This window comes from Diceros bicornis, chromosome 16 (assembly GCF_020826845.1).
Source record: "Diceros bicornis minor isolate mBicDic1 chromosome 16, mDicBic1.mat.cur, whole genome shotgun sequence".
Classification (NCBI taxonomy): domain Eukaryota; kingdom Metazoa; phylum Chordata; class Mammalia; order Perissodactyla; family Rhinocerotidae; genus Diceros; species Diceros bicornis.
In genome coordinates, this window is record NC_080755.1 from 55,838,900 (window position 1) to 55,864,155 (window position 25,256).

Sequence of the window (25,256 nt, forward strand, 5' to 3'; positions counted from 1 at the left end):
ATGTCTACTAGGTCCATCTCGTCCAGTTTTTCATTTAAGTCTAATATTTCTTTATTAACTTTTTGTCTGGATGATCTATCCATTGCTGTAAGTGGGGTGTTAAGATCCCCTACTATTATTGTGTTGTTGTTGATTTCTCCTTTTAGGTTTGTTAATAGTTGTTTTATGTACATTGGTGCTCCTATGTTGGGTGCATATATATTTATAAGTGATATGTCTTCTTGATGGAGTGTCCCTTTTATCATTATATATTTCCCTTCTTTGTCTTTCTTAACCTGTTTTATCTTGAAGTCTACTTTGTCTGATATGAGTATGGCAACACCTGCTTTCTTTTTTTTGCCATTAGCTTGGAGTATTGTCTTCCATCCTTTCACTCTGAGCCTGTGCTTGTCTTTAGTGCTAAGATGTGTTTCCTGAAGGCAGCATATTGTTGGGTCTTGCTTTTTAATCCATCCTGCCACTCTGTATCTTTTGATTGGAGAGTTCAATCCATTTACATTTAGGGTAATTATTGAAATATGAGGGCTGAATGTTGCTGTTTTGTCACTTATTTTCTGGTTCTTTTGCATTTCCTTTGTTTCTTGTCCCATTTGTTTTGGACTGCCAATTCAGTTTGGTTGTTCTGTCTTATGATTCTTCTAGTTTTCTCTTTGTTTATCATATGTGGTTTTGCTTTGATTATTTGTTTAGTGGTTACCTTGAGGTTTGGGCAAAAAATCTTGTGTATGAGATAGTCCATTATCTGATAGCCTCCTATTTCCTTACACTAAGTCAATTCAGTCACTTTCCTCTTCCCCTTCTAAGTTGCTCTTGTTATACCTTATTCTATCTTGTGTTGTGGCTGTGTGTTTACAGTGATGAGGTTAAATTTATTTTTGGTGAATTTCTTCCTTTGATCTTTGAGTTTAGTATTTAAGTGGTTGCTAACCTATTCCGGTAAAGATCTACTATTTCTCTGATTTTGTCTACCTACTTTTCTCCTTACTCCAAGCTTTGTGTTCCCTTTCTCTTCTTGTTTTCAGGCCTGAGGGCCTTCTTGAGTATTTCTTGTAATGGAGATCTCGTGGCCATGAACTCCCTTAGCTTTTGTTTATCTGTGAGAGTTACTATTTCTCCATCATATTTGAAGGATATTTTTGCTGGATAGAGTATTCTTGGCTGAAAATTTTTGTCTTTTAGTATTTTGAATATATCATTCCAGTCTCTTCTAGCCTGAAAAGTTTCTGTTGAGAAATCCGCTGAGAGCCTGATGGGAGTTCCTTTGTACGTTATTTTTTGTTTTTGTCTAGCTGCCCTTAATATTGTTTCTTTGTCGTTGACCCTGGCTAGCCTTACCACTAGGTGTCGTGGTGAAGGCCTTTGTCTGTTAATATATATGGGTGTCCTGTTGGCTTCGCTTACTGGTATTTCCTGCTCCTTCCCCAGATTTGGGAAATTTTCAGCTATTATTTCCTTGAATAGGCTCTCTGTTCCTCTTTCCCTCTCCTCTCCCTCAGGAATACCTATAATTCTTATGTTACATTTTCTAATAGAGTCAGATATTTCTCGGAGTCTTTCTTCATTTCTTTTTAGTCTTAGTTCTCTCTCTTCTTCCATCTGGAGTATATCTGTATTCCTATCCTCTAAAGTACTAATTTTTCCTCCATATTGTCAGCTCTGTTCTTTAAAGATTCCAGATTCTCCTTTATCTCCTCCATTGTGTTCTTCATCTCCATCAGCACTGATTGGTTTTTCTTTATGACTTCAATCTCTTTTGTGAAGAAACTCCTAATCTCATTTAATTGTTTGTCTGTGTTGTCTCGTATTTCGTTGAGTGTTTTTATGATAGCTATTTTGAAATCTCTGTCATTTAGTTTATGGATTTCTGTGTCTTCAGGGTTGATTTCTGGGTGCTTGTCATTTTGTTTCTGGTCTGGTGATTTCATATATTTTTGCATTGTGGTTCCTGTGTTGGTTTTGATTTTCCTCATCCTGGAAGTCTCTGGTTGCAATTTCCACCTGCCGCCACTGTGTGGTGGTAAAGGGCTGTGTAGTCTAAGCCCCCTGCGCTCTGCCCCAGTTTTTCTGCTGCGATCCGCAGTTTTTTTTTTTTTTTTTTTTTTTTCCCGCTGCGATCCACGGGTCCAGTCCAGTTTGTTCAGGTCTGCCTCGGATCGCTAGGTCTGGTCGAGCTGCAGACTCCGGGTTGCGGGGAGGGGGGAGCTCTCTCTTTTGCCCTCTGGGTCTCTGACGTGGGAGGCTTCTCGTTTGCCCCTCTTTATCCGCTCTCTGGGGTGCTCAGATGTTGATGGTAGCCCTGTGGCTCCTCTGAGCCCTCTGTGCGGGAGTTTCCCACTGGCTGAGAGAGCCCGAAGAGCTACAGTTTCCCGCCCAGGGCCGCCCCTCCCCCCTCTCTGGGAGCCGCGCCGACGGGGATCGCTGCTCTGATGGGGAGGGAGCGGAGTTCTCCTTACCTCTCCCCACTTCCTCCGAGGGCCCAGCACGTTCTACTCTCAGATGTGCGGCAGTGTGGATCCCTCCACTCTAGGTTTTCACTGTCTAGGATTCCGTTGTTGGTCTGTGGCTGTTGCTTTTGTTGTATCTTGTGGGGGAAGAATACACGGGAAAGCTCACTCCGCCATGATGCTGACGTCACTCTCCAATATGTCTGTTTTTTGACTGAAAATTTGGTTTTAAGGTTTGACTATTTGCTGGTCTCTGGAAACAGATTAATGGCTTACGTATAGAGAGGTCTAGTCTCTGCTGGGTGAGAGGTGACAAAGAATCTGGTTTATTAGTCTTTTGTTTGTTTGCACATTGTTCTATTTGGATCTTAAAACAATTAAGAATTTGGGCCCAACAGGAAGGAGAATACCACTTCATATATAAATCTGTGAGTTTTTATGTTTCTGTAACAGTGAAAATGTGTTCTATAAATTGAAAATGTCTGACATTCTCAGAAAATAAGAAGATTTTACTTCTAATATGTTTACTACACTAGAAACAAAATGTATTTTTACAAAAACTCAGATATTTTAGAATTGAAGTTCACAAAACACAGGTAAGTCTCTGTCAAACAAGACTAATATTTTCAGTTTGACAAAAACATCAATGTCGTCTCTGATTTATCTATGTTAAGTACAATAGAAGTATATATATTTGTATTCTACTTGCATATTTTCTTCCTAAACTTACACAGATTTTCTGATCAAATGAACTAGCACTACTTCTACTTAATATTTAAGGTTATGAAACATGTAAATTTGTGTTGAACAAAACTGAATCATTGTTCTGACTAATAATTTCACTATAAATTCTGCTTGTAGAATGTCATCTTGGAGATACTTTCCAAGAGTTTAGCTAACAGTACTTTGGACTGATATTAAATTGTGTTAATTAATTGATATTCATTGGATACTTAGGTCATTGATAAGATAAAATACTGAAATATTAATTACTAAGCAACATTTTAAGTATATACATTTGGTTTTTATTTTTCTATATTACAAAGAATGTCTATCTTTAGAAATTATTTTCTACAGGACAGAGAAGGTCTGTTAATAAACATTTTTGCTTCTTTTAGTTGTTTAAAGGATAGTTGTAGCTATAGAAACTTGTGTTTATGTATTCATGAGCTCTGTTAGTCCATTAAAATGCTGGTGTATCTTAGAGAGTTCACGATGTCCATTCTGTAGTTTTCTTTGTGAAATAGAAGTTACTTTGATTAAAAATTATAATGAGTATACATGAATGAGACCACTGGGAGCAATAGTGGCAGAGAGTTACAAGTTTGTATACAAGATAAAGAGATATGTTATTTTTTATTAAGGGAAAAACATGTAGTTTTGTCCTAAGGTAAAATGTCTGGCCATTCCAGAATGAGAAAGAGGAGGGTGAAGGACAAAACCTGAATGGATATAAAAGTAGTTTTGCGCAAAGGAATTTTATTTGCCTTGAGTTATAATGAGTCTGAAAAGAAGCAATAAGATGTGTTAAAATTTTGCCAAAACTTCACATTCAAGATTCAGTGAAACAAGGATAAATTACATAGGAGTGAATGACCTGATGAGAGATGAGTGTAGTTTCTGTTTTGTTTTGAATATTGTTGACACTGCTTTCGTGTTCTATTTTCTGGATGTATTAGGAAGCCCTCTTTCTTCTTGAGCTATCCCTACCCCAGAACAATTTAGTAAATTCTGAGTTTATAAGCTAAAGTAAAACATTTTAAAATGATATGCTCCATGCCTGACCCTTTCTTCTCAGAATTCAGAAACTCTTAAATCTCACTTTTCGTAGCAATATAGTTATTTGCATAGGTTCAATAAGAAACTGCTCCCTTTTCTACTAGGACGTAATTGGAAAAATTTGTTTTGCAACTAAGGATTTTTTTGGAATGTTATATTTGAGAATGATGCTCACATAGTCAGATATGACCAGAGACTTTTAAGGAACTGAGGTTGAATTTACAGAGTAATGCTCACAAAGATCTCCCAGAAAACTGGTTTAGTACGGGCTTACAGGGTTCTCAGCCTAATAGGTGAGTATGGAAGGTCACTTTCTGACAGGCTCAGGAAACAGGATTTTGGGGACTTTGAAAATTCACTTAACTGTATGAGTACTACAGATAAAACCTGGTGGAGAGTGTCTTGGCTTGGTTTCCTATCCTCAGTACAGCTTAAGACAATTTAAAAATCTTTATCTGAAATTCCTTATGAAACTTCCAGCAAAGCAAACTTATAGAGTGTTATGTGGTAAATTTACATTCTTGTTACAGCTATATAAATAATCAGTACCGATCTAATGAGTACAGCTTTCTTTTGTAACTAAAAATAATCTTTCTTTGAGATTGTTTACCATAGAATGAGGGGAAAACCTTAGAAAAAAATGTGTTTCAACAAAACACTGCATTGTCTAGAGCATACAAGGTCATCCATGTTTGAGCTATTGTACAACTACTGTCCACATACAACACACTTTTGGATTATGCAATTCTAGAACTTATCATGGTTTTTGAGCTGTCTTACAACTCTGCATAAATATATATTTGTATAGCTGGCCTTCTGTTACCAGATACTTCCATTTTTTAAAAGAAGTCTAAAATCTAGATTTTTATATTTGACCTCTCTATTTTTAAATGTTGTCACTTTTCTTTAACTTTTTGGTGGCCAAAAATTCTGTTCTTTGAATTCTCCGTTGAACTATTTATAATGTCTGCCTGGTTCCTAAGTTAAATAATATCTTATAATGCATGTTCATTTTTACATCTATGCAACAGTCATGATTTCACTTTTTTATGAAAATTACCTTTAAATATGAATATTTCTCTAATAGTGTATTATGGTTTTATATTTGCTTCCAGAATTAATATACATGTATGTTATTGGGTAGTGATCCTTTTTTGTTTTGTTGTTGATTGTATATTTTTTTTGTGGGTTTTGTTTTCTAAACATACATTAGCCATTTACTGAATAGTCTAGATTCCGCATTTTATCATTTTCCAAATACCCCTATATATATTAATCTGTTTCTGGACCCTTTCTTCTGTAACATTCTATTTCTCTAAATATGCCCACAACCAGACTATTTTGTTGTGTTTTTTTGTGTTACTTTATTTTTTATTCCTATAATTTTAGAGTAGTGTTTAATACATGATATTTTAAAAAGTATGTGACTTAAAGTTTATTCTTTTTCAGACTGTTCTTATCTCTTCCCCTGTAATTACTCTCCAGATGAACTTTAGAATCTATTAGTGAAGGGTCATTCAAAAAACACTATTGAAATTTTACAATGACTGATAAGGAAAGAAAACAGGAGACATCAAGCTCTTTTATTGCAATCTTCAACGAAAACCTCTAAACAGACAAATTGTATCAGGAAAACAGTAACTTAAATATTAGGTAAATTAAAACACATATTTTTAAAATTTTAATTGGGATTTATTGTATTTTTATGGAATTGAAACTCACAATATTGTCTATCAATGTGGCAGGTCCCATGTTATTTTTTATATACTTATATGTCCATTATTTTTTAATGCACTGAATTCAATATAAGGTAAAATAGATTTTTAAACAGTCATCTAACCTACTGTGGCTTTTTGAGCCAATTATATACACATTTTATATTTTGCATAAAATAGAACAATATTTATATATTTATTATAAAGTATTATGTGCATATTTTCAAGAAAACATGAATTTGATACTGCCTTTTTAATAATCTGAGTGATTAAAATTTTGGAGTTTTTATATGAGGAAATACAAGGCACAATAAAAAGCACTAGAATATAAAATTGTTATATGAGTATATTTTTAGGTGAGTTTTAAAAAATGTTGGCTCATCTGTTAAGTAAACAGTACGTTCCAGCATCCGTGGTATATGTTTCAACAAAAAGAAAATCTCAGATAACCCTCTAGTTAGAATTATAAGGTTTTTTTTTTTGAAGATAGAAATTGATTGGCCATGTTGGCCATAGATGTTAACTATTGGTTTAACAAGTTCAAAATTTAAATAAGAAAATTTAGTTTAATAAAATTTTAGAAATTAAATTTAAATATTTTTGTTTATTATTCAAAATAACAAAAATATTAATTTACCCTAAAATGAGATGAGGTCACAAACTAGTATCTTAGTTACCTCATGCAGACATGTTCTTGATATAGGCCTAAAGCAGGGTTGACGTGAGGGAAGCCATATTGCAACTGAGAATAACCTCTAACCAATCCACCCAGCTGTATATGTTTTAACTTACATGTAACCTAGGTGATAAAAAGCTACCCTCTGGGAAATATGCATGCTCTGTAGATTCATAATCCTGACTGATGTGTAGTGATAGATGACAACTTTGTTCTTTTGAGTTTCTTAGGAATATGACAGTCTCCTCAGAGAAGAACATCTATGCTGGCATCCATCATTGATGACAACGGAAAGACCTGGTGTGGGACCTCCAGTCACTGATGCCAGATGGTCAACATACCTGAGCTCTTCCTCCATTGCCCACTAGCCCTATATAACTGCTTGAACTTTGTGCTTGTTTAAGATGGTCTTTGGGACATGAGCCCACCATCTTCTGATTTTGCTGGCTAATCGAATAAATCCCTTTCTCAACCACCAAGTCATCTTGCCATTGATTGGCTTTAGTGTTGCAGGGAGCAGAAGCAGCCTTTGCTTGGTTACATTCTTGTTATTGTTTGTTTTTAATTTTTGGCCATCAAAAAGTTAAAGGAAAGTGAAAACATTTACAAATGTAAAGCTCTAATATAAAAATCTAGATTTTAGACTTCTTTTAAAAAATGGAAGTATCTGGCAACACAAGGCTAGCCCATACAAACATAAATGATCAAATAAAAAGTAATAATCACAGTGTAGCTAATTATACTTTATTGGACTGAAATATCTCACAACATAAACACTTACTCTTCAACATGCCATTACCTTATCATATTACTATAACATAAGTGCATTTCCTACTTGTATCAAAGAAAAAAGTGGAGCAGGCAGCTCTTGGAGACGCTGGTCGTTGGAAGGTAGTAAATTCCTCCTCGAAGTAAGAGGAACTCTCATCTCACAAGGCTTCAGTCTCTTCAGCTGTTCAGCTGTGAGGCAAGTTAAGGAGTGAATTTGTCAAATCTCTTTACTCTGCCCCATTCCTGCTCTTGGTCTTTAGAGATACACTTATTGTAAATAAGAATGGAGTTTTTGTTCACTGTGCAGATTGCCAGCTATGTATGTTAAAATTTTATCCTATGTTTATTCTTTATGGTTCTAATAGAAGCTGCAAGTTGTGTGACTTTTTGGCCACTCATTCTTCTATGGTAGAACTGTCAATTTTTGATATTGTGTAGCTTATTACTCATTTGAACATATACCTATAATTTCATCTCAAACAATGTGTGTGGGGTGGTAGATAGAAATTCAAAAACTATGACTCAGATGTGCAAAAGGAGTTGGACTGCTCCCAGCTTCCCCATGGCAACACACTCCAAGCAGAGCCTACCTGGAGCCTACCCTCTTTTCACTATAAAGCCCTCCCCTCTCCTGCCTGCCATTGAGTCTCTGCCAAAGGCAAGTGATGATGGCTGCCTCCCTTTCCAGAGCAAGGGAATTTTCCCTTGTCTTGTTCTCTTTTGGGTCATCTTTGTGGATTTCCACAGTACCTTGACAACTGTACTGCTCCTGTGTCAGCACAGAGCACCCTGCGTGGCATTGCCTTCAGAGTTCCAAACTGGAAGGAAGAATGCAGCTCTCCTGCTTCTTGTTTTCCCCTCAACCTGTCTGAAATTTCTAGCATCTCCCTACTCCATGGTGTTGAGTTCCATCTTAAGAACCAATCAGTACCTTAACCTGGATTTTACCTCTCCTGGGTCACTCCACCTCCTGCTTGAATGTTATTTTCATATAAGTGTTGGAAGAAAGCAGTTTTGACTCCTTCTGTATCCTGCTACCACCCAATTGATTATGTATGTGTGTCAATGCTTTATTTTATGCTTCCTGCAAGAGACAAGATTTATAATAAATTTAATTCAACCATTTATTTCAGTTGGGAAGTTTTTATAGGGAAAAAAAGATGACTAGGTAACACTTTTTGATGAGGTATAAGAAAGGAAACATCTGATTAAAGGTTATCGGGCTTCTCACAAGACTGAAATTTCACTTTCTGGGCAAATCCAGCTTAACAGAGGGAAACTTATACTCATTGAGTCTTTCAGAAGTTACTCAAACCGTTTCCTAAAAAGAATTATTAATTCTATCAAATAACTAAGTTCTACTCCAGACTGCCTCTTCATGAGTTTACACAATGTTTTGATTCCCTTTTGAAATCATTTTTTAAAGCTCTAGCATGTTGGAGTGCATAACTTGACTTTTTCTCCCTTCAAAAAACTTTTTACTATGGACTTAAGGGAAATCTCTAATTTGATAATCAAAGTTAAGTAATTATTTGTTTTAGGTGGCATTCACTCTCGCCTTCACTTAGGCAATAAATTTCAGCCTCTTGGACTATCCTTAGTGGCAAAAAGCTGTAATGGGGTGATGTGTAGGAATGGAGGAGGTAGTTATCAAATTAGTGTGATAACAAAATGTAACAGGTGATATTTTCTCCCAGATTTATTAGATATAGTTGACATATAACTCTGTGTAAGTTTAAGGTGTACAACATAATGATTTGATAGACATATAATTGTGAAATGATTACCACAATAACATTAGTTAATATATCCATCATGTCACCGTTACCTTTTTTTTTTAGTGTAGTGAAAACATTTAAGATCTAATTTCTTAGCAACTGTCCAAGACACAATATAATACCATTAACTATAGTCTCCATGCTGTATATTAGATCCCCAGAACATATTCATCTTATAACTGGAAGTTTGCACCCTTTAACCAACATCTTCTCATTTCCCCCACCCCCAGCCCCTGGCAACTACCTATCTACTCTCTGTCTCTATGGGTTCAGCTTTATTAGATTCCACAAGCAAGTGAGATCACAGAGTATTTGTATTTCCCTCTCTGACTTATTTCACTTAGATTAATGTCCTCCAGGTTCATCCATTTTGTCACAAATGGTAGGATTTCCTTCTTTTTTAAGGCTGAATAATATTTTGTTATACATGTATATGTATACATGTACACCACATTTTCTTTATCCATTCATCTGTCAACTGGCGCTTAGGTTGTTTCCACATCTTAACTATTGTGAAAAATGCAATGAACATAAATATGCAAATATCTCTTCGAGATATTGGTTTCATTTCCTTTGGATATATTGCAAGAAGTGGGATTGTTGAATCATATACTAGCTCTATTTTTTAGTTCTGGAGGAACCTCCATGCTGTTTTCTCTACTGGCTGTATCAATTTACATTCCCACCCATAAAGAACAAGAGTTCCCTTTTCTCCACATCTTAGCCAACACTTCTTATTCCTTGTCTTTTTGATAATAGCCATTCTAATATGTGCAAAGAGATATATAATTGTGGTTTTGATTTACATTTTCCTGATGGTTTGTGATGGTCAGCACCTTTTCATGTACCTGCTGGCCATTTATATGTCTCATTTTGAAAAATGTTTATTCAGATCCTTTGCCCACTTATTAATTATATTATTATTATTATGCTATTATTTTGCTATTGAGTAGTATGAGTTCCTTGTATATTTTGGATATTAACCACTTATCAGATATATGATTTGCAAATATTTTCTCCCACTCCCTAAGTTGCTTTTTCATTCTATTGATGGTTTCTTTAGTGTGCAGAAACTTCTTTGTTTGATGTAGTCCCACTTTTTGATTTTTGTTTTTGTTGTTTGTGCTTTGGTGTCATATTCAAAAAATTATTGCAAAAAACAAGATCGAAGAGCCTTTTCCCTATGTTTTCTTCTAGGAGTTTTACAGTTACAGGTCTTACATTTAAGTCTTTAATTCATTTAAAGTTCATTTTTGTGGGTGGTATATGATAGGGGTCCAATTTCATTCTTTTGCATGAAGAATATCCCATTTTCCCAACTAGGGAAAACTCTTAATTTACTGAAGACATTATCTTCTCCCCATTGAGTATTCTTGGCTGCCTTGTTACATATTAGTTGACCATATACACATGGGTTTATTTCTGGGTTCTCAATTCTGTCTCATTGATCTTTGTGTCTGTGTCTCCAGCTTTGTCCTTCTTTCTCAAGACCACTTTGGTTATTCAGGGTGTTTGTGGTTCCATACAAATTTTAGGATTTTTTTTTCTTTGTCTGTGAAAAAAATGTCATTGGAATTTTGATAGAGATTACATTGACTCTATAGATCACTTTCAGTAGAATGGATATTTTAACAATATTAATTCTTCTGATCCATGAACTTGAGATATCTTACCATTTATGTGTGTCTTTTCACCTTCTTGGTTAAATTTCCTCTTACATATTTTATTATTCTTGATGCTAATGTACAAGAGATTGTTTTCTTTATTTTTTTTTCAGATAGTTTGTTGTTAGTGTTTAGAAACTCAACTGATTTTTGTATGTTGATTTTGTATCCTGCAACTTCACTGAATTCATCTATTTCTTTTTTTTTTTGTGAGGAAGATCGGCTCTGAGCTAACACCCATGTCAATCCTCCTCTTTTTGCTGAGGAAGACTGGCCCTGGGCTAACATCTGTGCCCAACTTCCTCCACTTTATATGGGATGCCACCACAGCATGGCCTGACAAGCGGTGCCTGTGTGCGCGCCTGGGATCTGAACCCGGGCTGCCAGCAGCGGAGCGCCTTCACTTAACCGCTATGCCATGGGGCCGGCCCCTCATCTGTTATTTCTAACAGGTTTTTTTTTTTTCCTGTGGCATCTTTGGGGTTTTTTTATACAATAAGATCATCTTATTTGAATGTTATTGTCAATTGCACAGACAATTTTATTTCTTCCTTTCCAATTTGGATTACTTTTATTTCTTTTTCTTGTCTAAGTGCTCTGGCTAGGATTTCCATCCAGTACTATGTTGAATAGGAGTGGTGAGAGTGGGCATCCTTGTCCTGTTCTTGATCTTAGAGGAAAGGCTTTCAACCTTTCACCATAGAGTGTGACATTAGCTGTGAACTTGCTGTATATGGCCTTTATTATGCTGAGGTATATTCCTTCTATACCTAATTTGTTAAGAGTTTTTATCATGAAATGGATGTTAAATTTTATCAAGTGCCTTTTTTGCTCTGAAGGGTGTGGGGTCTGGCTGGGGTCCCTGGTCAAGCAGGCCACTAGCTGGGCTCTGCAGCCTCCTCTGGTCAGGGGGAATAGCAGGCTAATAGGGCAGTGCTGCTGGCTGGACTCCACAATTGAGCAGGGCTATAGGCTAGGCTCTGCAATCATCCCTGGTCAGGTGAGGCCCCAGGCTGAGCTCCCCAGCTAGATGGTGCCTCTGGTTTGACTCTGCATTAGGCAGGGCCACCGACAAGGCTTCACAGTTGTACAGTGCCTTAGGCTGTGCTTTGTGATCAGGTGGTGCTCAGGGTGTGCCCTGAAGTTGGTCAGGGCTGCAGGCGTGGCTCTATGATCAGGCAGTCTGCTGACTGTGCTCTGCTGTTGGGCGAGGTGTCTGGCTAGTTTCCTCGGCCAGGTGGGGCCTCAATCTATGTGCCACAATCAGCTGGGGTCGCTGGCTGGGCTCGCTACCTGAGCAGGACTGCAGAATGTGCTCAGTAACTGGGCCAGGCTATAGACTGGGCTCTGACGTTGCCCATGTGACTGGGCTTCCTAGTCAAGTGGGGCCGGAGGTTATACTCCACAGGTGGGTGAGGCTATGGGCTAGACTCTTTGTCCCAGAGGGGCTGTAGGATGGGCTCTGTGGCTGCCCAAGGTCACTGACTGGGCTTCCTTCTCAGAAGAGGCTGGAGTCTATGCTCAGCAGTTGTGTGGGACTTCTGACTTGCTTCCTAGCCTGGGAAGACTATAAGATGTGCTCTGTAGCTGCCCAGGATCTCAGGTCAGGCTTCCTCGTCTGGCAGGGCTGGAGGCTGGACTCCACAGTTGGGCGGTCCTGCAGACTTGCCTCCCTTTCTGGGTGGAATTGTAGATTGGGCTCTAGGGTCGATGTGGCACATCTGCTGGGGATTCAAACCAGGTAAAACTGCCAACCCAGGTCCCACGCTAGATGGGGCCACTGGCTTGACCATGCAAATGGGCAGTCACTGGCTGGAATCTCTGCTCGCCTGCTACCACCGCAGGAACACGGTCCACCAAGATCAGTGAAGGTGCTACTGTAGGCCCCGCCCCCTTCTCTATGTCCCTGGTGGTCCAGTCTGCAGATTCCACCAGTGGTCCGGTAAGGCGAGACTGTAGTGGGCCTCCTGGGGAGCTGAGGAAGCCGGATGTCCCCTGTGGCCTCTCTATCTTCCGCTGGAGCAATGGTAGGCCAGGTGTCCCCTCTCAGGAACGCACTGTGCCAGCCTGGGGCAGGGACAATACTGCAAAATGAAATGCCTCCTTTTACCCTTCTCCTTTAGTAGTTTTTGTGTTTTGTGCTCCAAAGGGGTGCCTCAGCTTCATCCCCAGGGTCTGGCAATTTCCTAAAGGCATCTTGACCATGGCTAGTTGCTGTTTGGTCTTCCTGTGAGGAGGACGTAAATTGGAAACCACCTGTTCTGCCATCTTGCTGAGGTTACTCGGTTCAAGGGATTTTTAAAAACCTCCTCCCACTAAATTCAATAAAATTACATTTATCAATAAACAGTTTTTAGGAAGAAAATCTTAAATTTTACTAGTGTTAATAAAGAAATACTTTCTTCAGAAATATTGTGGCCAAGAGAGAGCTTGGTCCAGATGAAATAGGTAGCTAGACAGAGACGAGCCAGGGATCATAGTTGGAGACCTTGATGCATCAGTGAAGCATCTTGCTGGCATCTTACATGATGAGGATAAAGGGGAACTGAGACCGGCTTGGCACCACCACCAGATTCTGAGGCCATCCACCTGGATGATAAAAATAAGGAGTGCATAAACAGCGCATACAAAGCCTCCTGCTATACACTGCTAAAGGACATTGACCTGTCTTTAATTTACATACAAAGTCCATATGCATTAGCCCCCCTTCCATGGAGGATGACTGCCATGACAGTTCCGGAGATTCCCCTAGAGGGTCAATAACTCCCCCTCCTGATGTGTGGGTGGAGGAAAAACCATTATTGGTGGATAACCAGATAACTAATTTGCTTCTAAACAGCCCAAATAAGAATAAAACTAACCCAAGACACAGGACACATGCATTTTTTGGCACTGCCCGCTCCTCACTTGGAGTGTATCTGACCTTTCCTCTAATAAATCTTTGCTTGCTTGCTGTTGCCTTTGTGTCGGTGTCTGAATCCTTCCCTTACACTGACCAAGAACCAGGGTGACCAGACTTGAGTCCGGTCACGCAAATACCCCTTTTCTCTCACTTAATGTAGTAGAGGGTAATGATAGTAGTTTCCACAACTTCCCACTGGTTTATTTTGTTCAAATTCAGAAACTTATTCTCAAGTGTTTGTTTTCTCCCTGGAAATGAGCCTCTTGCTCCTAACTCGTTCGTTCACTGGGGATTTACATATGTCTGTTGTTCAAAAAGCCTCTAGGATAAGGTTCTAGGTGAATCTTTAACATTGTAGAAATAGCTTGAACAGAATTTGAGACATTACCAAATCTGCTTCTATGGCATTTTGATTTGATTTTCATGAAAATCTGCAATTGATAATTCAGATTTTTTTTGTTCAGTTGGCACATGGTCAGGGAAAGGAAGAGTAGTTATACTTAATTAATAGACGTAGTGAAACTGATGACTGCAGGTAAGGTCAAAAAAATATTCAAGAAACCGATTGATTTTCTGCAGTGGCAATGCTTTTTGAAAACTATTTGCAAATATTCTGGAATGAATTCAAGCCAATCTACTTCCTATTTTACCTTGTTCCTCACTGCCTGAGCCATTCACCATCTGTGACTTGATTTGTCAATTACATCCTCCAGAATCATATTTTTACATGTTTCCATAAGAGTAAAAATGGCACTATTACGTCAATGAAAAGGGAGAGTTTCTAATTTTCTGGTTAGTTTTTTCAGCAGAATTGGAGAAATAAATATTCAAAGCAATGATATATGACACTTACCCACACCTCTATCACAAAAATAAATAGTTCCATCAATTTCGTGATTCACATTGGCCAAAAGTTATTATCCGGCTTGAGGATCTCTGAAGCTAACTGAACCAGCCCTCTTGTTAGGGCATGAATCGCTTTATGATAATCCCAATAAGCGGTCATACACATGAGGAAGTCCATTGCAGTTTTTAATGAGTTGAGTTTTCACGCTCAGGAACCCTTCCATACACTTGATATGCATTATTCCCACAATTTTGCAAGATGTGTTTTATTACTCTATTTTGCAAATGAGACACTGAAATTTAGAAATATTGATTTTCTTGCTCAAGTTCACAGAACTAGTAAACAGCAGAGCTAAAATTTCCATCCCACTCAACTTCACTCCATGTTCACTTTGTTAGTTCTCTGATCATATTCCCCTGGGCGAATTTCTATGCCTTAAGCCAACAGTGACACAGGAGAAATACAGAAGGCACTGGCTGGGAAGAGGATACCAAGCATTTATTCATAGTTTACTGATGTAGGGTCTAGTTTGAATAGAATTCGAGAATCGTCATATGTAGTTCCCTAATGGATCTCTCCTGACCATCACTAATAAATCAAAAATTAACTTTAAATTTTCCTTCAGAGTGAACTGATGAGAACAAATTGGAATAGGAAGCTGAATAGTTGTTACCTAGTGCATTTTTCCAGATAATAAAAGCAAAATACAAATTAAATTACTAGGTGATTTAAAAGGCTGTTTTATACTCTATGGACTTAGCCATTGAGTCATTTTCTGAGGTACAAAGGATCAGATATGGTCTTATCTGTTTATCAAACATTTCTCAACTTTCATTCTTTACTTGAATTACTGTTGCCATTCTTAAATGAGTATAATAGAATAAACTACTGAGCTACGTTAAGTAATGGAAGCTGCCAAATAGATTTCAATAAATAATCTTGATAAGACTTGCAATTTTTAATTAGTTCAATCAGCACTCATGGAGAATGTAATTATCACAAAGGACTCTCTTCTGAACGGTGGCCTACATTTATACACATTTCTGAAGAATGCCTTAAAGGCCATTTTTAATTAAATGTAGACTTTTCTTCCCCTTAGAACAACTTCTAAGGCAAATATATATATATATATATAAATACTTAAAAATGAAGTAAAAATATTCTAAAATTTACTACACATTTTTTTAATATCCTTCAGGGAAAGGTCCTGCCAGACATGACCAAAGAGTATTTTACAAGTTTAGACAATTGTTTTAGTTACAGAGGTAAAATATCTAGTAAGCCTCTAGTTATATAGAAGTATTTCTCCTACAACACACAGGAATTGCTAAAACTTTCTTTCTATAGGTCATGTTGCATATTTGGAAAGTTAAGCAGTCCTTGTAATGCCTGTCTCCCTCTAATAGGAATGTTATATACAGAAAAATCTCAAAAGTGAATATGAAATAATGATTAAATTATTACCATTCCAATGTAAACTCATATAATAGGATAATTTCTTCAGCTGTCTGTGTATTATAATAATAACCACTACAAACATTTATTGAGTATTTTATACATGGGAGTCATTTCTCCTATATTAAGTTATTTAATGCAACAATTCTCTGAAATAAGCATTATTTTATAGGCACCAATTTTATAGATGAGGAAACTGGGACACAGAAAGGTGGATTGACTTACCTATAGTTGTACTGTTAACAACAAATGGAACTGAAATCACAGCCAGGCTATACGGCTACAGAGCCTGATCTTAGCTATAACGCAGACAGCCAGTTGGATGATTGCCTGCCTCCCTGTCTATCTAATGCAGTGACTGTATCCCTTGAATGCTGGCCACCTTGATATACAGTAGTCCCCCCTTTATCTGCGGGTTTGCTTTTCAAGATTTCAGTTACCTATGGTCAACTGCGGTCCAAAAATATTAGATGGAAAAATTTCAGAAATAAACAATTCATAAGCTTTAAATTGCACGCCATTCTGAGTAGTGTGATGAAATCTCACCCTATCCCACTTCATCCTGCCTAGGACATGAATCATCCCTTTGTCCAGCAGAGCCACACTGTATAGGTTACCACCCGTTAAGTCACTTAGTAGCCCTCTTGGTTTTCAGGTTGACCGCCACAGTATCACAAGGCTTGTGTTCAAATAACCCTTATTTTACTTATAGTGCCCTCAAAGTGCAAGAATAGTGATGTTGGCAATTCAGATATGCCAAATAGAAGCTGTAAAGTGCTTCCTTTAAATGAAAATGTAAAAGTTCTGGACTTAATATGGAAAGAAAAAAATCATATGCTGAGGTTGCTAAGATCTATGGAAACTTTTATTAGAGTATATTGTTATAATTGTTCTATTTTATTATATTGTTGTTAATCTGTTACTGTGCCTAATTTATAGATTAAAATTTGTCATTCGTATGTATATATAGGAACAAACATACTATATATACAGCTCAGTACTATGCATGGTTTCAGGCACCCACTGGCAGTCTTGGAAAGTCTCCCCCATGGATAAGGTGGGACTGCTGTCTCATCATTTAAGCAGCTACCTAAGGTAAATCTTACTAACTATTCTAGACAGTGAAGTGCTGATATTGTCAGTAATTCAGTTTTACTCACTTATTAACAGTAATGTTTGTAGGAAGACTAAAAGTGATTTTAATTAAGACTAATGCCAAAAGTTCTCTGTAGTATCTGTTACTTTGTGTCATAAACATCTTTAGGTACACAACAGATATATTCTAAAAATGTACCTTTAAAAAAAAATCTATAGCAATATTATTGTCATTATAAAATTAGTAGAATTACATTGAATTACTTAAGAGCTTACTTCATGGAAAAATACTAATAGCATGGCTATTCGTGATTAAGGAAGAACTCATATCGCCATAAACTAAATTCCTCACTCTGTGAACTATATGTATTTTAGAATTCAGTAATATAAAATGTATAAACATAAAAAAATTCCCATTCCTCCCATCCCATTTACTACAAAAGAACTTAGAAATAAAAGAAAATTTAAATCACTCATAAAATCATTAAGTCACCATAAAATTTGCTCATATTTCCTTCACAGGTATGTTTAAATCTTTACCTCTGTTTTAGGAAAAAATGTTGCTGAGTTTGGAATCCGATATCCTGGAGATAGAACTATGTTTTGCAATTAAAATCTGAGTAAATTTCACAGGAATTTTTCGATATCTACAGTTTTCGTTTTCTCACGTCAAATGAGATAAATAATCTTGTAGATATTTAGTGAGAATTAAAGAAAATACTGTAAATGGCAATAGGGCTGGTCAATAGTAGGCATATAAGTAGTTTTTTATGAAAGCAAACATAATTTTAATTAGGAATAATTATGTGTAGAAATAGAAAATATTCTAGTACAGAACTTTATATTTTTACTCATTTATAGAGAATTTTTTTCTGTATTTTGATATTAAAAAAATTGACTATCAGATACCATGGCAGGCATAGAGGACATAATGATCAATATTTTAGTTGTTGTATTATGAACACATTTTTGGGTTAGTATTTGATCTACACATTTATAAAATCAGTAATGTTAATATTCGTATAAAATTATAACTTTTGAAAAAGCTTAAAGAGTAGAGAACAATGTAATGGAGACCATTCATATAACCATAATAAAATCTAAATATAACATTTCTTGTTAGTATTTCAAATGTTCTTTTCTCTTTGAAAATTGTCAATGCATAACATTTATTATCTTTTTCACTATTTAGTTTATAGAGTATTTATAATTTAACAACATGCCTTTTTTACTTTACATGACTTCTTAAGCATTTTCCATTTCATTAAAGATTCTTCAGAAACATGATTCTTAATGGTAATTTAAACTACCATGATTCTTAATGGTGGTTTAAATACAGGTATAAATAAATAGAGAGCAATACTGTGTTCATGGATTGGAAGACTCAATATAGTAAAGATGTCAATTTCTCCCTAACTGATATGCTGATTTAATGTAATTTCTATCAAAATCTTGGAAAGATGTTTTTTAGATATAGACAAGATGATTCTAAAACTATGTGAAAAGACAAAGGAACTATAATAGTTTAAACAATTTTGAAAAAGAATAATAATGTAGATGGAATCAGTTTACCCAATTACAAGATTTATTATATAACTATGGTAATCAAGACTGTGTGGTACTGGCACAGGTGTAGACACAAAAATCAATAACAAAAAATAGAATAGAGAACCCAGAAATAGACCCACACAAATATGCTCAACTGATTTTTGACAAAGGTGCAAAGCAATTCAATTGAAGGAAGGTAGCCTTTTCAACACCTAGTGCGGGAGCAATTGGACATCCACAGGAGGAAAAAGAAAGAGAAGGCACGACCTAAGTCTCATACCTTTTGCAAAAAGTTATTAGGAATAGATCATGGAGTTAAATGTAACCATAAAACTATTATATTTTTTTTAAAAGAAGAAAAACATGAGAAAATCTTCAAAATTTAGGGGTAGGTAAAAAATTCTTTAGATTTAACACCAAAAACACTATCCTAGAGGGAAAACTAGGTAAATTAAACTTCATCAAAGTTAAAAAAAATTTTGCTTTAAGCAAGATCCTGTGAAGACATTGAAATGACAAGCTACAGACTAGAAGGAAATTATTCACAAATCACATACCTGACAAAGAACTAGAATCTAGAATATAAAAAACTCTCAAAACTCAACAGTAAAAACACAAACAATCCAACTAAAACATGAGCAAAATATATGAAGATATTTTACCAAAAATATACAGATGGCAAGTAAGCACATGAAAATATGTTCAACACCGTTAGCCATTAGGGAAATGCAAATTAAAACCATAACAAGATGTCACTATGCTCTTATCAAAATGGCAACAATAAAAAATTGTGACAACATCAAATGCTGGTGAAGATGTGGGAAACTCGATCACACATACATCACTGTGAGTATACAGTATTTTTGTTTATAGAGTATTTATAATTTAATAACATGCCTTTTTTACTTAATGTGACACCACTCTAAAAGACAATTTGGCAATTTCTTGAAAAAACAAACTAAACATGCAGCTACCAGACTAACATATGACCTGCATATGACCCAGCAATTGCACTCCTGGACATTTATTCGAAGAAATGAAGATATGTGTTCACAAAAATATCTGTAAACGAATATTTAGAGCAGCTTTATTCATAATAGCTAAAAACTGGAAACAATTCAGCTGTCTTTAACAAGTGAATGGTTAAACAAATTGTAGTATGTCCATACCATAGAATACTACTCTGCAATAACAAGGAATGAACTACTGATACACACCACAACCTGGATGAATCTCCAGAGAATTATGCTGAGTGAAAAAAAAGTTAATCCCAAGAGGTTACATAATGTGTGATTCCATTTGTATAACATTCTGGAAAAGACAAAAATTATAGAGATGGAGAACATGTTAGTGGTTGTCAGGGGTTGAGAGAGTAGTTGGCAAGAAAGAAGTGGATGTGGCTAAAAAGTTCAACACAAGGGATCCTTGTGCTCGTGGAAATGTTCTGTATCTTGACTGCATTAATGCCAATATCATGGTTGTGATATGGTACTGTCGTTTTTCAAGAGGTTACCATTGGGAGACGCTGGGTAAAGGATACAGAACATCTCAATCTATTTTTTCTTACAACTGCATGTGTCTCTACAATTATTTCAAACTAAAACACTTAATTAAAAAATATTTTCTATTTTAGTGTTTATTTCTGATAACCTTTAGATTTTTTGGATTTTGATTAGTATTTTATCACCTTAAGCCTATAGATTAATTTGGGAAGGTTTCCTTTCTTTAAAATATTCAGTCATTTCACAGGTTCTACATATTTCTTCTTAAAGTTATTGTTAGTGGTGACTATTAAGTGAGATATTATTTGTAATTAGAATGGTGCCTGGATCATAGTTAACCATCAGTAAATTGTCGGTTATTATCTGACATAAAATAAGTACATAGCAATTTGATGATCTTAATAAGTCTGATATAATAATGTGACAGACTTTAATAATGTAGGATTTTCTACCAAGTATAAAACTTTTTTCTAAACAGCTTTATTGAGGTATAATTGATATGCAGAAAATAGTAGAAGCCTTTGACAGTGACTGGGATGGCAGATCTGTGCTTTACTTTTCCCAGCTGCATTTTGTTCTTGGTTGCTGGTTCTAAGATAGCATGACTGACGTAGATGACTCACTGTGTAGCTGTGAGTCTGGAAATTTTAATGATGAGAATGCTTGAATGGAAGTGATTGGTTTGTGTCCTATGACTGCCATTTATTTAGCTGTGTGTCCTTAGACAAATCATCTGAACTCTCTTTGCCCTAGTTCCCTTATTTGTAAAACAAAGGGGTAGAATGAATTGATCTTTTGAATTGCCCGTGGTTCTGTAAGTCTATGATTCTATGATAACTGACTTGATGTGTATTTTGCATCCCCAGTGCACTCATTGCTTCTTTAAGTTGATAAAGCCTCCAGTTTAGAAGTCTCCTTAGCATTTCATGGTTCCCAATGCAAATCATTAGACTGTAGGACATTTTCCAAGAATCAGTACTTCCAGCAATCACCTGGGAGGCACTGTGAGATATTTGACATGTCCCTTGAGCACAAGTTATCTGTCTTGCTCACTCTTATGTGTCTTAAAGACTTGTTTCTTAATCTCAGAGGAAGAAGAGAGCATTGCATTTTAGTCTAGCAAGAATTTCCCACATCTACCTCATAAGTTTGTTTTTTCTTTTTTGCAGCCTTGAAAAACCAATCTTGGTCTACCAACTGGAGTGCACCATACATGTAATCACCATCTAGCAGGTATGTTGAAAATAGACAAAAATATTTTGAACCACTGCCTAAAGTAGATAATGCAGTATCTTTTAGAGTGTAGATAATCAAAATGTTATTGAATCAAAGTAAGTACTGCTTTTATATTAAACTTGGTAATTCTCAGTATAATTTCCTTAAATCAAAGATTTGCTTTAGTTATAGATTAGAGCTTCCTGGAGCATTTTTCCTTCCTCACAGTATTGTCTGTATTTAAGACAAAACTATAAAAATAAAGGATTTCTTTCAACATTGCTACTTAAATGTGTAGTCTAGTTATAGCCAATAGTGTAATGGAAACATGTGAAGATAACAAATTTCATATTTTCTGTGATATTTAATGAGAATACTTACATATTATTTATATCAAATATGTATAACTGACTAATTATTGAGAAATTATAGCACTAAACAAAGTCCCAACCCTTCATTTACTATAGCAACTATAGTGAAAGTATTCCCCTTTGTTCATACTGATTTCTTCTGGAGGCTGGCAAGGGCACTGTTTTGTCAAAAATGAATATTATAAAAAAGAAAATTCACAACAATCCTTCAAAGAACAGTACCGAACAAAATGCTTTTCTACTCAAAGAATATAAAAAAAGTCTTATTGATGCTGTTTGAGGTGTCATAGAAGGAAGAAAAAATATATTTCTTTAAAATTGGCTGCCAAATTGCAGAACTTTTAAATAATCAAAAATCTATTCACAATATTCCTAGTGTGTTAAAACACTACCTGATACAATACAAGGCAGCATGATATGGGCCAGCTGAAACCAATCCCCAGGGGACCTATGTTATAGGGCCATTTTACCTAGAGCATATCTTCACGAAGAAACTCCAAAGACAAAGATTGAGAAATTAATGCACTTAGTCACAATAAGTGATAACAAAAAATAGTGCGTATTCAATGATTTGAGTTTTATTTTGCAGACAACTTTTCAGTCTTGTGGTTTGATTGATTTTTTTTCTTTTTAACTTGATCTTCTGCCCGTTTTCTCTCTACCCTACCCTAATCATGGATATATACCTATTCTCTTTTTATATTTGAACTATATAGTGAAAACTCTTACATTGAGTCATTAAACCATTGGGAATTTTGGAGGGGAATGTGTGAAATAGAGATCCAACCTTATTTGTTTCGAATTGTTGTTTTTTTTTCTGTGTGTGAGAAAGATAGGCCCTGAGCTAACATCTGTCAATCCTCCTCTTTTTGCTGAGGAAGACTGGCCCTGGGCTAACATCCATGCCCATCTTCCTCTACTTTATATGGGACACCACCACAGCATGGCCTGACACGCGGTGTGTCGGTGCGCGCCCGGGATCCCAACCTGCGAACCCCGGGCCGTCGCAGTGGAGTGTGCGCACTTAACCCCTTGCACCACCGGGTGAACCCCTTGCACCACCGGGTGAAACCCTTGCACCACTGGGTGGGCCCCTCGAATTGTTTTAACGCCATGTACTGAATAGTCTGTTTTCGTCTTTTGTTTCTCAATGCTGCTAAGGCTTATTGGCTATGAACGGAGGCTCAAAAGCTGGAATTATCAATCGTGACTTCCCATTAAACTCAACTGAGAAGATTTTGAACTCACCAGTGCCTGAGCCCCACCTCCAAAAATTCCAACTTCATTGATCCGGGGCAGATCCCAAGTGTTGACATTTTAATCACCCACATTAGTCGAAGTGTGGCACCGTGGAGCCCTGTTCTGGGGTTAAACTGCTGGAGTTTGAAGCAGGTTCTATCTCATGCTGACTGTAACATTGGGTAGTTACTTAACATCTCTGTGCCTCAGTTTCCTCACCTAGAAAATCAGCTGATTAAGTTCCTAACACATGGAGATACACTAAAATTAGGCGATAAAATGCAGAAGTAATTAGATGTACTGAGGAAAGTGGTTGTGAAGAGAGGATGTAGATGTCCCAGAAGAAGTGACACAGGCAAAAATTTCTCATTAAAGGAACTCAAAGATATTTCATGGCATTAAAGTGGAAAGAATAAAATGTTGGGAATTTTATCTAAACTTAGAAACAAGACAATTTGCCTCGCTTCATATCCTAAGTCATACAATGAGAAGGCTAGGGCTGTGCAAACTATTCTTAATAAGTTTTTGACAAAGACATCAAACACTTTAATTCTCCATGTTTTGAATTTTTTTCCTTTAGGTGTACTAAGTGTGTATTTATTTTTTTCTGGTTTTGTTCATGTCTCTGTGCATTGATCACCAACAATAGGAGAGTGTTCAATGTTTTCACAAAACATTTCACAGGTCATGGATCAATCATAACTTTTTGCCCTTAACTATTAAGATCAATTTGTATTTTGAGAGTATACTATTGGAAACCATTAAAAATATATTTATTCAAGTCGTTTCTGAAATTATTCTTCAAATGTGAATGGAAAGAAAGGAAGGAATGAAAGATCATTGTTCTCTTTGCAATTATGTCTAGTACAGATAATAGTGACCCTACCAATTATGAACTAACTTAGAATGTTATATAGTACTAGAAATCTTTGAAAGCATTTTTGTTTACCTACATCTAAAAATGCCATTTGGATTTGTGTGTGTGTGTGTGTTTGTGTGTACAATGATATAATCTGACCTACATTCTGTTTTTCTTCCCATCACAGAGTTTAGTTTTTTTAAGCCACAATTTTTTATCCAGCAACAATTTTCATTGCTTTATTTAGGTAATAAATATTCTAATATGCCAGGCATTTCTGTAAGAGCTTTGCTTGTATTTACTAATTGAATCTATATAACAATTCTCTAAAGTAGATATAGTTTTGATATTCTTTTAAAAACAAAGAAATTCAACCATAGTACAGTTACACAATTTGCCCAAGTTCACACAGCTAAAAAGTTTTGGAGCCAGGATTTGAAACAAGACAGTCTGATTCCAGAGTCAATATCTTACTAGTCTAGCTGCCTTTCAAAATTATTAAAAATACTAAATATTGAATGCTAAACTCAATTCAGGCAACCTATTCTATAAATCAACATTTATATTCAATAGAGGTTTTAGATAATGATCAAATAAAAATTATTCAACCTATTATAAAAATCCTAAATCACACCATTTATTTTCATATAGTTATCTCTTTACATTAAAAAATCATGGTATTCCATTTTCTTTATATGCCATGGTTTAGGGTAAACTATTTCTTGATAATTTAGCTAATAAGTAGATGTGGTAGCTCATAAATGGTCCGAGTTACAGAAATGCTACTTCTGATTCTCATTTTGCCAGGGGCAAACATCTGTTGATACCTGTCATCACTGATATCAGTCATTATGTTAATTTCTGCTTGTTTTAGTATTTCCCACAGTCATCACTGATCACATGATGTCTATTATAATTTGGTTCTGATGCCCTATATGATGATCTTTTGTTTCATTTGTTCTCCTTTATTTGGGTCATTAGAGTGTTGACATTCATTTGGTGTGTCACTGAGCAACTGGCTTGCTAGTTCTTATCTGTCACAGTGTCATAATGTAAACTTTTAACAGTGCCCGAATTATGACACTTGTATAGTAAAAAGAAACAAATTAGGACACATTATAAAAATAAATTAAAAGGAACAGAGAGAAAGGGAGAGACAATTCAACTGAGCTGTAAAGAATATTACGCTTAATGTACACAGATCCAAGGTGTATATCATGATAGTCACTATAACTAATAAATGCAGCTCAAGTTTACTAAATATTTACCTCCGTGATGCTCATATATCCAAAATGTGCAACTCCCAAAGTGAGTTTTTTGTTCCAATTTGTCATAGCTGTCCATGGGAAAATATTTCATTTAAGTTATACAATTTTTGCCTCTATGGAATGTTTAA

The 25,256-nt window shown here is 35.9% G+C and overlaps 1 long non-coding RNA gene across 1 annotated transcript in view; it reads left to right on the forward strand.

Annotated features, from left to right (window-relative positions):
* LOC131415470 (uncharacterized) overlaps positions 1 to 25,256 on the forward strand; it is a 39,176-nt gene that overhangs the window by 13,464 nt on the left and 456 nt on the right. Inside the window, exon 2 of the long non-coding RNA XR_009222466.1 lies at positions 21,346 to 21,409. This is a non-coding gene — a long non-coding RNA (uncharacterized LOC131415470). The remainder of the gene's footprint in view (positions 1 to 21,345; positions 21,410 to 25,256) is intronic.